We start from the raw sequence: 16,242 nt of genomic DNA on the forward strand, positions 1-16,242 counted from the left end.
CTTCAAAAAACACTGTTAAGAGAATGAAGAAACAAGGCATAGACTGAAAGAAAAATATTTGCAAATTACATATCTAGTAAAGCACTTATATCCACAATGTATAAAGAACTCTTGAAACTCAGAAATGAGAAAATAACCCAATTTTAAAGGCTGGTGTGTTGGGGGTGGGGGCAATGTGGGGAGAAAGCCAAGCAAAAGATTTGAACATATTCTTCACCAAAGAAGATGGTAACTAGGCTCATGAAAAAATGCCCAACACCATTAGTCACTAGGGAAATGCAAATTAAAACCACAGTGTGATATCCTTATGAACCTATCAGAATGGTTAGTATTTAAAAGACTGACAATAACAAGGATTAGTGAGGATGTGGAACAACTGCTGGTAAGTATATAAAATAGCATACTTTGGAAATGGCTGTGTAGTTTCATTAAAAGTTAAGTATACGCTTGCCATATGATCCAGTCATTCTACACCTAGATATTTTTTTAAAAGAAATGAAATCATATCTCACTTGTACATTAAGGTTCATAGCAGCTTTATTTGTAAGAGTCCCAAACTACAAACAACTCAAATGACCTTCAAGAGATGAGTGGATAAACAAATTGTGTATATCTATACAAAGGAAAACTGTCTGCAACAAAATGAGATGAGCTATTTATTGATATATGCAACAACTGATGAATTCCAAAATACGCTGAATGAAAGAAGTCAAAGAGTACATGCTATATAAGTCTATTTGTATAAAAGTCTAGAAAATGCAAACTAATGTAGAATGACAGGAATTAGGTCAGTTCTTGCCTGGGGTGGAATTAAAGAGAGGAACTCAACACAAAGGGGCAACAGGAAGAAATATTTTGGAGTGATGGAACTCTTCTGTATCTTGATTGTTGCAGGGGTGATTACATAGTCTATTTGTCAAAGCTCACAAAACTATATTGCCACTAGGATAATATAGCTTAGGATTACCTTTTAATAAATGAATTGATAGGCTCTTGGCATACACCAGAAATAAAATAGATTTTAATAAAGAAAAAAGAATCTAAAATATCCATGAATTTTTCCTCATTGTTTTCCTCCATGCTGAGCTGTAATATAACACGAAGTATAACTGTTGTTTAAAAAATTATTCATTGTTTATTTAAAATTCACATTTAATTGAATGCCCTAGTTATTGTTTTTGCTAAATTTGGCAACCCTAATATATCTATAATCTAGATCTATATTCTATCTGGCTGGCTGGCTGGCATATGCTATATCTATTTTTAAGTAATTTGTGAAGAAACTTCCAAGATAAACTGTGTGCAAACTATTTTCCTAGGTAATAAAACACAATGATCAGTGATTTAAAGTTATTTGATATAAATCAATCAAGCGCTGGAGGCCAACTACCAAAAATGATGATTTTCATTTAAAGTAATTAAAGCATTACCATTGGCAATAATAGGCTGTCAGACCAATTTTCTCTGAGGCCACTGATGATAGTTCAAGAATATAAAACATCATTAGCATATATTGCAAAGGAGTTTATACAAAAGTGGGATAAAATCACTACGCCACAGGGTAAAAAAGGAAGAGATTAGAACAAAAACATTTCCCTGTTTTACTCTGCTAAAACTAATGTCTTGTAAACTAAGATAAGATTCTAGGAACTGATTGCTGCTACCCATATTTCTACTAACAACTCCAGGATACATGTCTATCTTGAGCCAAATAGCAGTTTAAACCAATGCAGAGCTCGGTGTTACCATGACCTTGGGTTCTGAGGGTACCCAGGGGAGAGACTGAGGTGAAGGCTTCCACTGGGGCTGGGCAAGAGCCTGAGACTTACATCAGATTACCCAGGAAGAGGATCAGAAAACAAGATTTGGAAAGAGCTTGCCCCCTAAGGATCCACTTACCATGGAAATAATGTAGTAAAAAACCCATATTAAAGTGACTGGCTCCCTACCCCCTAAAAAAGCCACGAAATTGGTGAGTAGGTATGCTAAGTCTTCTGATTCTTGAGGCTAGAGGAAAAGTTTGGGAACCTGGAGCCTTCTTTTGGTAGCTCACCTAGAGACTAGCAACTTGCCTGCCATTGCATTGCCATTCTGTATGGTGGAGTGCCACCATCTATCACTTAAAACCACCCTGCCAGGAGCTCCTCAGTGCTTCCTCAGTCAGCCCAGAACATGTCAATGATGTAACAACCCTGCTAAGGGCTGGGCACAGTGGCTCACACCTGTAATCCCAGCACTCTGGGAGGTTGAGAGGGGTGGATTGCTTGAGCCCAGGAGTTTGAGACCGGCCTAGAAATAGCGAAATCCCATTTCTACTAAAAATACAAAAATTAGCCAGGCGTGATAGTGCACACCTTTTATCCCAGCTACTTGGGAGACTGAGGCAGGAGAATCACTTGTACCCAGGAGGCAGAAGTTGCAGTGAGCTAAGATTGTGCCACTGCACTCCAGCCTGGGTGACAGAGCAAGATACTGTCTCAACAACGACAACAACCAACAACAAAAACCCTGCTAAGGGCCCATGACCCAGAGAGACAAAGATCACTCCGGGCAAATACAACATTCCTGGTGAGAGAGAACTGCTATAAGAGAAAGATGAGGGAAAAGTGTTCAAGAAGACGTAGGTGATACACACATGCGCGCACACACACACATTTTCTGGTGCTAAAACAAGCCGTAATTTCCCTATGAAAGAACTTAGCACATGAATTGAAGGAGAGGATGGTCATCACAGAGGTTTAAAAAAATGGCCTGAAAGACTACAGAAGAAATAGCTCAAAGGACAGTCATGTGAAATCATAATAGAAATCATGAGAGGACAGAGAAGATTTGGGGATAGATTTAATAGACATAACGTGTAGTAGAAATACCTTAGAAATAAATTACAAAACTGATAATACAAGAAAATTTTGGGGGGCTGAAGAGCCATGTCTACAGACTAAAAGAAATTGTAGAGAAATAGGCAGGGTTAGTGAGGAAAGAACACATGCTTAGGCATATCCAGGGAAATTTTTGAAGCCCAGAATAAAATAAAGTTGTACAAATTTCCACATAGAGCAAATTATCTACATGTAAATTTTTGTAGTATAGGAAAAGAAAACAATTCATGAAATTAATTAAATGTAATGGAAAAGTAGAGAATATCTACATTAAGAAGGGAGGATATTGTGGGGTGTGGAGGCTCATGCCTGTAATCCCACCACTTTGGGAGGCTGAGGCAGGTGGATCACCTGAGGTTAGGAGTTCTAGACCAGCCTGGCCAACATGGTGAAACCCTGTCTCTACTAAAAATACAAAATTAGCCGGGTGTGGAGTGCTTGCCTGTAACCCCAGCTACTTGAGAAACTGAGGCAGGAGAATCACTTGAACCTGGGAGGCAGCGGTTGCAGTGAGCCGAGATTGCGCCATTGCACTCCAGCCTGGGCAACAAGAGTGAAACTCTGTCTCATAAAAAAGAAGGGAAGACACGGCACAAATTGTAAGCTGATCAAGTCAGCATAAATCAGGAAAAGGAAACAGAAGAAACAATGTAAAAAAGTAGACGTAAAATAGAAAACAAGTACTGTATATCAATCATTATGTTAAAGAAAAATGGGCTAGTTTCTCACATTGTCAGAGATTGTCAAATTTGTTAAAATATAAAACCTAACTGCAAACAACTTAGAACAAAGTGGTTAAAAAAAAAAAAAGATTAAGACTTGAGATCATCATACTTCCTGTTCATTGGAGAAAGGAGAGAAAGGAAAGCATGAGGAGCCACTGTGGCCACCAGCACAGCTCTGCAGAGCCCAGAGGAGCCCTGCGGAGCCCAGAAGAGCCCAGGGCCCACACCCACCCCTGCCCTGCTACTCACCACCACCACTGCAACCTCTGACCCGTTCCCACCATCTGTTAAAGCATAGGGGTTACTGTGAAGTTCTAGGCATTCAGACCTGCCTGCCCCAGGATATTAAAAAGGCATATCAGGAAACTAGCATTGAAGTGCCACCCAGATAATCCTGAAAATAAGAAAGCAGCATGAAGAAAATTCAAGTAGTGAGGTGTATGAGGTGTTACCAGATGCTAGAAAAAAAGAGACATTTATGACAAATATGGCAAAGAAAAATGGTAGAGGAGAAGGTGGAAGTCATTTTGACAGCCTGTTTGAGTTTGGCTTAACATTCCATCTTTAGGGAAGTTTTTGGTGGAAGGGATCCATTTCCATCTGATTTCTTTGAAGGCCTATTTGAGGGCATTTTTTTGGGAATTGAAGAGATTCCTAAAGAAGCAGAAGCCGAGGGATAGGGTCATTTTTCTCTGCCTTCAGTTTACTTTTAGAATTGGATTTTCTTCTTTTGGAACATGATTTATTTCATTTGGGTCCCTCAGTCATGGAGGTCTTATTTCATTCTATTTAAAGTCATTTGATGGTAGTGAGATGGGCAATTTCAAATCTATATCAACTCCTATTAAAAAAGTTAATGGCAGAAAAATTAGGAAGAGGTTAAGAGAGAGTAGAAATTGAACAAGATGGCCAGTTAAAGTCCTTAATGATAAGTGGTAAGAAGCATCTGCCACACTTGGGTAACAAGTCTTTCAATGCATGTATATAATAAAAATGTTAAACTTGAATAAGCACCATTTGAGGATTAACAGTGACATATTTTGAAGACATTGAATGAACTTGATTTTCAGTATAATTGTACCTAATCTGAAGTATTTATAAATAGGTCATCAGAGCTCCTATTTGTCATATACTTTTGAGTTTATTGTTGGGACCATATAACAGGACCAGTTTGTTTTTATCTTTAAAAGTGTTGTAAACCTCTGTATGCACTTTGCCTTTTTATTAAACCTACTCCATGGTGAGCAGTGACTCTCTAGTAACGGTTAGACAAGATTGTACACTAACACCAGCATGGATCTGCTTGTCCATTGTGTCTGAAATGTGAGCCAAGCAGTTTCGGCCTGCTATTAAGTTAACATTGCCAGGTTGAGTCTTCTACATAAACAGTTTCAGTTGTTTTGGTATTTCACAGTGGAAGATGTAAATGCATTAATGTTAATACATTTCTAACTTAGTATAAGTTACAGGTGTTTTCTAGTCATGCATAAATGCTGGCAACTTAGCAAGTTTTAACAATTGTTTAAATATGTAATGTTAAGCTTGGATTTAAAACATAAAGCTGGTAAACTGGGGGTTTGTGATTTGCTTAGAAAATAAATACACGTGTTTGGTGAAAAAAAAGATAAACAGAAATAAGCAAATGCAATTGAAAAGAAAGCAAGAGGGATGGTATACTGTCCGACAAGGTTGACTTGTAGTTAAAGACACTTATGAATAAAGGACATTATGCAGTGATTAACGTTTCAGTATGATGGTGACACTGGGTTTTGGTATGCAGAAAATTTATCTGGGCAGAAGACAAAATGAGAAAAATGAAGATGTCCCAAACATGTTTGGAAGGAGCAAAGAAAGCAAAAGTTATTAACCAGTCAAAGAGAATGAAGGTGCAGGTCAACACTGCACAAGAAGAGGTGAAGAAAGTGCAGATAGAATAAAAGGACCAGAACAGCCTAATAGAAGCTGTTGCCTTCAGAGAATGAAGAGTCAGAAATTTCCAAGTGTGCAATGACAAGTGTGACAAGTGGTTTATGGAAACAAGAATGCTTAATATTTAAGCATTCTTCACAATCACTCCTAAATTTCACAGTTAGCCCCAAAACTTTAGAGGAAATCAGCCTTGCATAATATGGCAGCAAAAATATACAGGAATACCTGTTCTATTGTACTTCACTTTAAGGTTTGTGGTAACCTTAAAGCAAGCAAGTCTGTCAGCACCATTCTTCCAACAGCATGTGCTCACTTCATGCCTCTGTGTCACATTTAACAATTCTCACAATGTTGCAAACTTTATTATTTTTATATCTGTTGTGATTTGTGATTAGTGATCTTTGAGGTCACTATTGTAATTATTTTGGGCACCACGAACCATGCCCATGTGACACTGACCAGGACTTCTCTCTTTTCCTTTCCTCAGGCCCTCCTATTCCCTGAAACATAAAATAATTTGAAAAATAGCTTAATTAATAACCTTAAAATAGCCTCTGTTTATGTAAAAGGAAGCATCTCACTTCTCTCACCTTAAATCAAAAATTAGAAATGATTAAGCTTAGTGAGGAGAGCATGTTGAAAGCCTAGATAGCCCAAAAGCTAGGCCTCTTACAACAGTTAACCAAATTGTGAATGCAAAGGAAAAGTTATTGAAGGAAATTAAAAGTGCTATTCCAGTGAATACATGAGTGACAAGAAAGTGAAACCGTTTTATTGCTGTAATAGAGACAATTTAAGTGGTCTGGACAGGAGATCAAACCAGATACAACATTCCTTTAAACCAAAACCTAATCCAGAGCAAGTCCCTAACTTTCTTCAATTCTGTTAAGGTTAAGAGAGATAAAGAGGCTGCAGAAGAAAAGTTGTAAGCTAGCACAGCTTGGCTCATGAGGTTCAAGGAAAGAAGCTATTTCCATAATATGAAAGTGTAAGGTGAAGCAGCGAGTGCTGATGGAGAAGCTGCAGCAGGTTATCGAGAAGATATGGCCAAGATCATTGATGAAGGTGGTTAAACTAAACAACAGACTTTCAGCATAGATAAAACAGCCTGCTCTTGGAAGAAGGCTCCATCTAGGACTTTCATAGCTAGAGGAGAAAAGTCAATGCCTGGCTTTGAAGTTTTGGAGGACAGGCTGACTCTTGTTAGGAGCTAATACAGCTGGTGACTATAAGTGGGAGCCAATGCTTATTTACTAGTCCCAAAGTCCTTTAACCCTTAACAATTATGATAAATCTACTCTGTCTGGGTTCTATCAGTGGAACAACAGAGCCTGGATGACAGCACATCTATTTATAGCAAGGTTTACTGAATACATTAAGCTCACTGTTGAGGTCTATTGCTCAGAAAACAAGATTCTTTTCAAAATATTACTGCTCATTGACAAGACACCTGATCACTCAAAAGTTGTGAGGAAGATGTAAATGGAGATTAATGTTGTTTTCAGGCCTGCTAACACAACATTCATTCTGTAGCCCACAGATCAAAGGATAGTTCTGATTCTCAAGTCTTATTATTTAAGAAATAAATTGTATAAGGCTATAGCTGCTATATGGAGTGATTCCTCTGATGAATATGGGAAAAGTAGATTGAAAACCCTGGAAAGGATTCACCATTCTAAATGGCATTAAGAACATTTGTGGCTGGGTGCAGTGGCGCTCATGGCTGTAATTTCACTTTGGAAGGCTGAGGCAGGCAGATTGCTTGAGCTCAGGAGTTCAAGACAAGCCTGGGCAACATGGCAAAACCCCATCTCTACTAAAAGTTCAAAAATTAGCCAGGCATAGTGGTGCATACCTGTAATCCCAGATACTCTAGGGGCTGAGGTGGAGGGATTGCTTGAGTCTGGGAGGCAAAGGTTGCAGTGAGCTGAGATCACACCACTGCACTCTAGCTGAGATCACACCACTGGACTCTCACTCTGAGGAACAGAGTGAGGCCCTGTCTCAAAAATATACATATTCATGATTCATAGAAGGTAAAAATATCAACATTATCAGAAGTTCAGAAGAAGCTGATTCCAACACCCCTTATGGATGATTTTGAGTGTTTCCAGACTTCAGTGGAGGTAGTAGCTAAAGATGTCATGGAAATAGCAAGAGAACTAGATTTAGAAGTGGCCCTGAAGGTTTGACTAAATTGCTGTAATCTTGTGACAAAACTTGAATGAATGAGGAATTGCTTTTTATAGATGACCGAAGAAAGTAGTTTCTTGAGATAAGATCTACTCCTGGTGAAGATGCTGTGAACATTGTTGAAATAACAACAAACGATTTAGAATATTACTATGAACTTAGTTGATAAAGCAATGGCAGGGTTTGAGAGGATTGATTTCAATTTTGAAAGAAGTTCTATTATAGGTAAACTGCTATCAAACAGCATTGTATGCTACAGAGAAATCTTTCATGAAAAGAAGAGTCAAATAATGCAGCAAACTTCACTGTTGTCTTATTTCAAGAAATTGCCACAGCCACCCCAGCCTTAAGCAACCACCATCCTCATCAGCCAGTAGCCATCAATATGGAGGCAAGACCCTTCACCAGCAAAAAGATTACAACTCATGGAAGGAACAGATGAGGGTTAGAATATTTTAGCAATAAAGTATTTTTAAATTAAGGTATATACATTACTGTTTGTAGACATAATGCTTATTTCCAAAGTATGCCTGTAAAGCAAAAATATGAAAAATGCAAGGAGAACTTGATAAAAATATAATCAGAAAGAGAATTAAATAGATGTCTCCCAGAGTTAAATACATATAGCAGACAAATCAGTAAATTCAATTTACTAGATTTCTCCCGTTGATTCAAGAAACATTTACACCAGGCATGGTGGCTCAAGCCTGTAATCCCAGCACTTTGGGAGGCCGAGGAGGGTAGATCATGAGGTCAAGAGATCAAGACCATCCTCAACAACATGGTGAAACCCCGTCTCTACTAAAAATACAAAACCTTAGCTGGGCATGGTGGTGCGTGCCTGTAATCCCAGCTACTCAGGAGGCTGAGGCAGGAGAATTGCCTGAACCAAGGAGGCAGAGGTTGCGGTAAGCCGAGATCGCGTCATTGCACTCCAGCCTGGGTAACAAGAGCGAAACTCCATCTCAAAAAAAAAAAGGAAACATTTACAAAATCAATCCTGTATTTGGCCAAAAAGGACATCTTAGCAAATTAAAGTTGCCAAAAAATAATAATAATAAAGAAAAATGCATATTTTACGGTTATTTTCCTAATCACACTTCAATAAAACGAGGTATATATGATAAAAGTTTTAATTTTTGGAAAGTTAATCCATGAATCAAAAAGAAATAAAAAGTGAAATTACCAACTATTGATAAAGCAATGAAGTGGAACAGCAAAAGCTACACTCAAAGTGAACTTATTGCTTTAAATGTCTTTGTTATTAAAGGTAAAAGAGAAAAAATTAAGAAACTTAGTACTCATCACCAGAAACTAGGAAACAAATGAGGAAAGGGACTAAAAAGGACTGGTTTAATATAAATAGAAGCTGAAATTAATAAAGCAGAAAACAAAAGGAAGCCAAAATAAAGCAGAAAGGATAAATAAATCCACAAGTTGTTTATTTTTATTTTTTGAGACCAATGAAGTAGAAAAACTCTCTGTGAACTCTCTGAAAGAAAAACTCTCAGAATGCAGATGGCAAACACGAGGGCATAAGCAGAAGTATGCAAGATTAAAAACAAGAAGGAGACAGAAACATAGATACAGACATGATTCAAAGAATTAGGAGATTATAGTTTGCAATTCTATGGCTACAAATTTGAAAACAGGAAGTGAATGATTTCCTAACAAAATATAAATTACCTTAAATTGCCAATCACTATAGAAGATGTCGGGCTGGTGATTAAGAATCTATCATGAAAAAAGGCACAAAGACCAGATGGGTTTAATTTTTAAAGAACAGATGATTCCAATGTTATTTAAACATTTCCAGGCCATGGGGGGAAAAAAAGGGAAAAAATCCCCTCAATTCATTTTATGAAGCCAGATTAATTTTGTTTCCAAAGTCTGATAGGCTATGCTAGACCAATCTCACTTAAAAATGCACATACAAAAAATGTAAATGTTACCAAATGTACCTTATGCTTCTGTCTCAGCTTACGTTCTCTAGTTAGACTGTGAAGTAGAGATATGTATATCCAAGGTTTATTGGGGAGTGCTCTCTTCTTACAACACCTGTAAGAAAGTAAGAGGTGGGGGACTAGTGTAGGGGATTTAAACTGTAGTACTGCTACAATAGTGGCTTGTAACTATCCTATTCCATGGATAACTCTGAACCAGTCATAGGCTGTTCTCTAAGAAGGAACCCTGCTGTGCCATCAGCAGTCCTCAACACTTGGGACAGCCGTGTCAGTAAAAGTCTCCTGTTAAAGGTGGCATCTGGGTAGCACACCACAGCATCCATCATACTTGAGTGATAAGAGTTTCAATTTATACCTGATTACCAGTGTGGTTACTAATATGGTTTGCTATCAAGAAAGTGAGCATTATAATAATTTTTTTTGTCAACAAACTTTTAACAATGTATTAAGACCACATAATAGTTAGATGCTGAAAAGGTATTGATGAATTTGTTAATGCATCAGACATTTCTGATACCTCTATAGTTTTACATAGTTCAGCTATATAAATATATCATACATTCTGATGTGAGCATGTATAGTCTTCTTTTCCTTTCTCTTTCTTTCTTGGCTTTCCTCTCCCTGTCTACTGACATCAATCCCAGTACAGTAAGCAGAATAAATAACTATAATATACTGACCCTAAATAGAAACAGATTTAAATTGCCCCAAATTTGTTTCAGGAAAAAGCAGCCTGTATTACCAGGTTCCCTTTTACACAGGCATGTGTTGGTGAATTTTTAATTGAACACATATTTCTCCAGAGCTGTTCCCTAGCTCTTCATTGAACACACCACCAGTATTCCCTAGAGACTGTTAACTCTGACAGGATATAAATAAATAAAAGCCAAAAAGTCATCAAAGTGTGACCATGTGTTTAAACATAAAGCATACTTCTTGGTAGGAGGACTGTAAGTGTAGAAGTAAATCAACACCTGTTTGTCAGGGAATTGAAACGGATCCATTCTGAAGTTCCCAGCTAATCTACCTTTATTTATGGCAAATACTCTGAACAGACAACCCTCCTCCCCTGTCCATAATCAGAGATTTAAAATTAAAAATCTAATTTTAAACGTATAAAACTTTAAATTTAAAAAGTTTAAAATTTTAAAATTAATAAAGGTATAAAATCTTAAGGATGAAACAAATTATAGGTTCTAGGTCTCTTTCAGACATACCACATATCTGAAATTAATATAGACCCCTTCCTTTGCAGATCCTGCCTGGTGGCTTGATAGGTAAAGAATCTCAAATCATTGGGAGGACTCAATCTTTCTAAGACTGAAAGGCAGGTCTGTTCTCAATAATTGCTGGAACCGTGGGTCCTACTCTGTAGAATTCACCAACTCTGGGCACTCACCCACTCTAGGGGCACCTCAGAGGCACACTCCTGGAAAGAGAGTAATGACTCAAAGACTCTTAATGGCTGAGTAGTTTAGTATTTGGTTCCCTGAGGCACATTTGCACATGCCCCCATCCAGGCGGGGAGCTTTGGGAGCATCAGTTACAGTTAGGGAGTGGAATTGGCAATACCTGTTTCCCATGCAATACCCAGAGCCAAAAGAATTTCTAGAGGTTGCTCTCCCCTACATTTAAGTTCTCAAAAGGACTCCAATTTAGAATTTTATTCTCTGATTTGAGTAATGCTTATTTTATTGTTGCAGGCAGTGTTTCATGGAAATACAGATAATAATAATAGAAGTTATCTTGATACGTATTTGTAATGGAAATGGCTGCGCTTTAGTCAGGAGTAGGCCAAGGTGGACTTCCAGCACAGCATGACTTAGCGAGTTTGGAGCACAGGTGCACAACCCTGCACATTATGTAACCATGCCATGTGAAGTGCATTAGGTAGCCACTCACATGAGTTCATGCTTAGCCCGGAGCCATTATTGTCTGTAAAAGGTATAACTAGTTACCCTGCTGATGCCGTAATACAGCTCACTTGTGCCCAGAGATAGACTAAAGCCATTTTAAAACTGTCTACAATTCCTCAAGTGCTTTTCCAGCTACCTGCCACTCGCCCACCCACCCCCCTCAGACCTCAGAACTTGACATTTGGCATCATGGACAGGATCCTGAGGTGACTGAGTCTTTGGTCCCCACCGATTCTGGATTGGCCATGTGGCTGCAACATGGGTTGTGGTACCGGGTGGTAGCTGTGGTATTCAAATGGGCTTCAGTGGAAACCTGGGCAGTGGTAGATGGGTTCCCCCACAAGCATGGAGAAGGCGCTGAAGCAGCTGGAAGCACAGAGCACCAAGAAGGAGTGAGCTTTTGCCAGCAGAGTTGGATGGGCATTTTGACTGCCAGTCCCTGAGGGATGCAGCGCAGGTGAGAACCCTCCAGGCACAGGTGGGGCATCTGGAGGCCCAGTTACAGAGCTTGGAAAAAGAATTAGAGGCTGCTGTGAATGAAGGTCTGGGTTCACTGTCTCAGCCAGAGATCCCCACTTGGTCTGATACCGAGAAAGAAGAAACCCCATTATGGGCTCGCCCAGTTGTCCATCAGCAGGTAGATCATGAACAGCTGTTGGGGCCCTAAGGGCAGGCTCAGGGACCACCCCCCACCATAATGCAACATACATCATATACTGCCTATACAGCAACTGAGTTGTGGGAATTAGGCAAATAGAACTGCTAGCATCTAGGGGAACCTCTAGACCCCCTCCACTGCGGTCTTTCAGGCACCACTGGGTGCTAGGGTTAAAGCTGTGGGCAGGGGAGTGGGCAGTATGAATGGTGGAAACTACCTAGCTGTCCTGCAGAGGTGGGGACACTCCCGCCCTTCCCCTTGGAAATATGGGAGGAGCAGGCACAGTGCAGGGAAGTGTGGCTACACTGGAAACTGGGACATGCAGGGGGTAAACTGATGAATCAATTCAGTAACTGTTGAGGTCTGTCCCTCCCCAAGCAAGACATTTGGGAAGCTTGTCAGAAATGCCAGCGTGCATTCAGGCATATCCTAAAAAAAGGCAGCTGCTCAGTGTTATACAACAAGTAATGATAGAGTGAGTGCACTTGACTGGGTGGCAAGTAGACTGCATTGAGCCACTGCTGAAGTTGTGAGGGTTTACGCATGCACTATTGGCTGTGGACAAATTCACAGGCCTGTTGTTCACCTACCCTTGCAGGATGGCCAACCAACAGAACACCATCCAGGCCCTGCAATACTGTGTGGTTGCCCACTGGCCATTGAGAGTGATAAGGGAACACATTTCACTGGACGAAAGGTACAATGATGGGTACAACAAATAGACATAAAGTGGGGATTTCATGTGTCATACAACCCACAAGCTGTGGTAAGATTGAGTGATGTAACAGGATCTTGACGAGTGGGTTACACTTGCATGTCACACCCCTGTCTTTGTGGAGCTGGAGTTCCAGGCTGGACCTGGTGCTTTACACCTTGAATGAATGACCACAGAAAGCTGGCCCGGCCCCAGTGGAGGTTTTGTTTCACAGGGCCACCACCCCAATTCAGTTGGAGATATATAACAAGGATGACCACCTCCATCTGTTGTTGCCTGCCCCAGCATCCCTGAAGGCAGGGAAACAGAAAGCCTGCTGTGGCCATGGACCTTCCAAGCTTTCCACTGCTGGTGGTTGGCCATCTGAGCTCCTTGTAGGGAGGGCCTACCATATGACTTAAATGTCACTTTTGAGTGTTCAGTACATGGCTGCCAAGGTTGACTGTTTGTAGGGGGAGGACCAGGGATGGAACCTTCCTCCAGGGGATATACCCACTATCTGTGTGGCCTATTATGAACTCCCCTGTGACTTTGGCATGGATACAGGACTCAAAGGAACCATGGAGAGCTGAGAAGTTGTGGTACCATCACCCAAGGCAAAAGCCCTTGGCAGCTGCATTGTTATCCAGGGATGGAAGTTTAGCCTGTATTTTGCCTGAGGCATATGATTTACCTCTCTTAGTACCTGTTCCTGTTCTGTCATTTCAACCATAGATTAATATGTTCCCACTGCATTGTGGACTGGGCCCATACCTATGCTGAGGTGACCAATGTTTCCAGTTGTTGGGTCTGCACCACCTTTTCAGCAGCAACTGCAACAGCTTGCCCTGGCACATACATCCCACATCTGCAGAGAACTGGACATGGCTGGAGACTTGGAGGTCCCATCGCTGATGCCTGGAACACAACGTGGCAAGCATGCCACAAGACCCATGGCTGGTCCATAGCGTTTATGATGAGTGGGGCTGGCTAAGTGGAACATGTAGTATCATAAGCCCAGGCACCGTGGTACATAGAGCAACATTGGGGTAACACCACTGTGGCATGGGTACCAGTCATGGCGTGTGCAAACATAACATGTGTCACCACATTGAAGATAGGGTGGATGAAATGCCCCACCAAGGTTGGGCCCCGATGAACTTTGTGCCCTCTGGGAGTTTATACAATGGGGACACAGCATGGCCTTACCTATCAGCAAACTGGGCTGGAGGTTGTACCTGGGGGTGGCCTTATGTACCTGTCACTGTTATCCCACATTGCCCAGATGCCCATATAACTGGGAGGCACTATGCTCTCAGTTTTTGCAGGTGTGATGAGCCCCCTGGAGGTTCTACCCTTTGGCAATGACCATCCCTGGAACAGGTGTCGTAACTGTAGAAGCACAATTTACTGCTCCTGCATCACACACCACTCAGGCTCTGAATTACACCTCAGTGGCTCTCCTGTTCATGAATGAGGTTGATCAGATCAAAAAGGTGGTGTAATGGCCTTAGACATAACTGCTGCCCGAGGATCCACCTGTGCCCTTTTAGGAACACAATGTTGTACCTTTATTCTTGATAATCAGCAGAGCATAACAGCAGCCCTATAAGGATTGTTACAGGAGATTAAGGCAGTTGAGAGCCCTACTGTCAACCCCCTACAGAGATGGTGGGCATCCCTAGGCTCTGGCCAACATTGGGCCCTAATAGTCTTAAGTAGCATAGCTGAGTTCCTAGTAGTGAGCTGTTGCTCTCTGTATGGAGTTATGGATTCAGGGCTCAGCCATACAGGCACACGCCCCTATCTGGAGGATGCCCTCAGCCTAGTGGGTGCACTGTAAGGTAAATGGCTGTGCTTTAGTCAGGAGCAGTCCAAAGCAGCCTTCTGCCATGGTATGACTCAGAGTGTTTGGAGTGCAGGCGCACAACCCTGTACATTATGTAATCATGTCACATGATGCATATAAGGTAATCACTCACATGAGCTCATCTTGGCTCAAAGCCACTATTGTCTGTAAAAGATATACCCTGCTGATGGTCTACATACAGGTCACTCATCCTCAGACAGTAAAGCCATGTTGAACTGTCTACAATTCTTAGAGTGTTTTTTCAGCTACCCGCCACTTGCCCACCAACTCCCCTTGGACCTCAGTTGGAACCTGAGTGTTGAATCAGAGCCAGGGGCCAATTGAATTTCAAGTTTAATGTCTACAAGCTAAGTCCTCCTGATAGACTGTTCTCAAAACAGACATGAGATGCCCAGTGTGATTTGAGTAGTTCAGGCTTGGCAACTAAGACTCTTTTCTTCCTGATGGCAACTGAATGAGCACCACTCAGATTTTGTTCTGTCATTTTCCTTTTTCACTGCTTTCAAATCTGACTAATCCTCTTTTAAGTTGGCCCATTCTTGTGTGTGTGCGTGTGTGCGCGCGCGCGCGCGCGTGTGTGTGTGTGGTGTGTATATATATACACATATATACACACACATACACACACACACACATATATATGTCTGGGCTGCGTGTGGTGGCTTATACTTGTAATATCAGTACTTTGGAAGGCCAAGGCAGGTGGTTTACTTGAGGCCAGAAGTTTGAGACCAGCCTGGACAACATGGTGAAACCCCAACTCTACTAAAAATACAAAAATTAGCCGGGCATAGTGGCACATGCCTGTAGTCCCAGCTACTCGGGATGCTGAGGCATAAGAATCACTTGAACCTGGGAGGTGGAGGTTGCAGTGAGCTAAGATTGTGCCACTGCATGCCAGCCTAGGTGACAGACCACGAGTCTGTTTCAAAAATAAATTATTTAATTGATTGATTAATGTCTGTTGGGAAAATTTTAATAAAATGCTGCTGACCCAATCCTTATCTTAGTATCGATATTATGTGGAATAGAACAAAACAGACCTCAAACTGTGTCTGAAATACGTAATTTCTGAAGCAAAGTTTTCTTCAAAGAAATCTTAAGAATCAAAGAGAAAAACAGATCTTTATCTTTGGTTTTGTTGTTTGCTTATTTTTAGAAGGAAAAAGGAAAAGAAGAAAAACATCTTGCAAGGTAGACAAGAACCACTTTATTTTAAGCAGTTGAGGTAGTCATCTGGTTAGACACAGAGGACCAGGAAGGATGAGCTCTTTGGACTCTTCTAACTCTGTTACGTGGCTCGTGTGCCACAAGATACCTCTTCACGTGATGTTCTTCCATTGACAGCGAGAACATTTCTCAAGAAATGTAAATAAATCTGAAGTGCAACAGATCTCTAATTCTTCATAAGAAA

The 16,242-nt window shown here is 40.8% G+C and overlaps 1 pseudogene; it reads left to right on the top strand.

Moving 5' to 3' along the window:
* The first annotated feature begins 1,078 nt into the window (after positions 1 to 1,078).
* On the top strand, positions 1,079 to 6,254 carry LOC116549120 (annotated as a pseudogene).
* The last annotated feature ends 9,988 nt before the right edge of the window (positions 6,255 to 16,242 follow it).

Source organism: Sapajus apella, unplaced genomic scaffold (genome assembly GCF_009761245.1).
Source record: "Sapajus apella isolate SASKATOON/1434 unplaced genomic scaffold, GSC_monkey_1.0 scaffold6, whole genome shotgun sequence".
In the NCBI taxonomy this organism is placed as follows: Eukaryota; Metazoa; Chordata; class Mammalia; order Primates; family Cebidae; genus Sapajus; species Sapajus apella.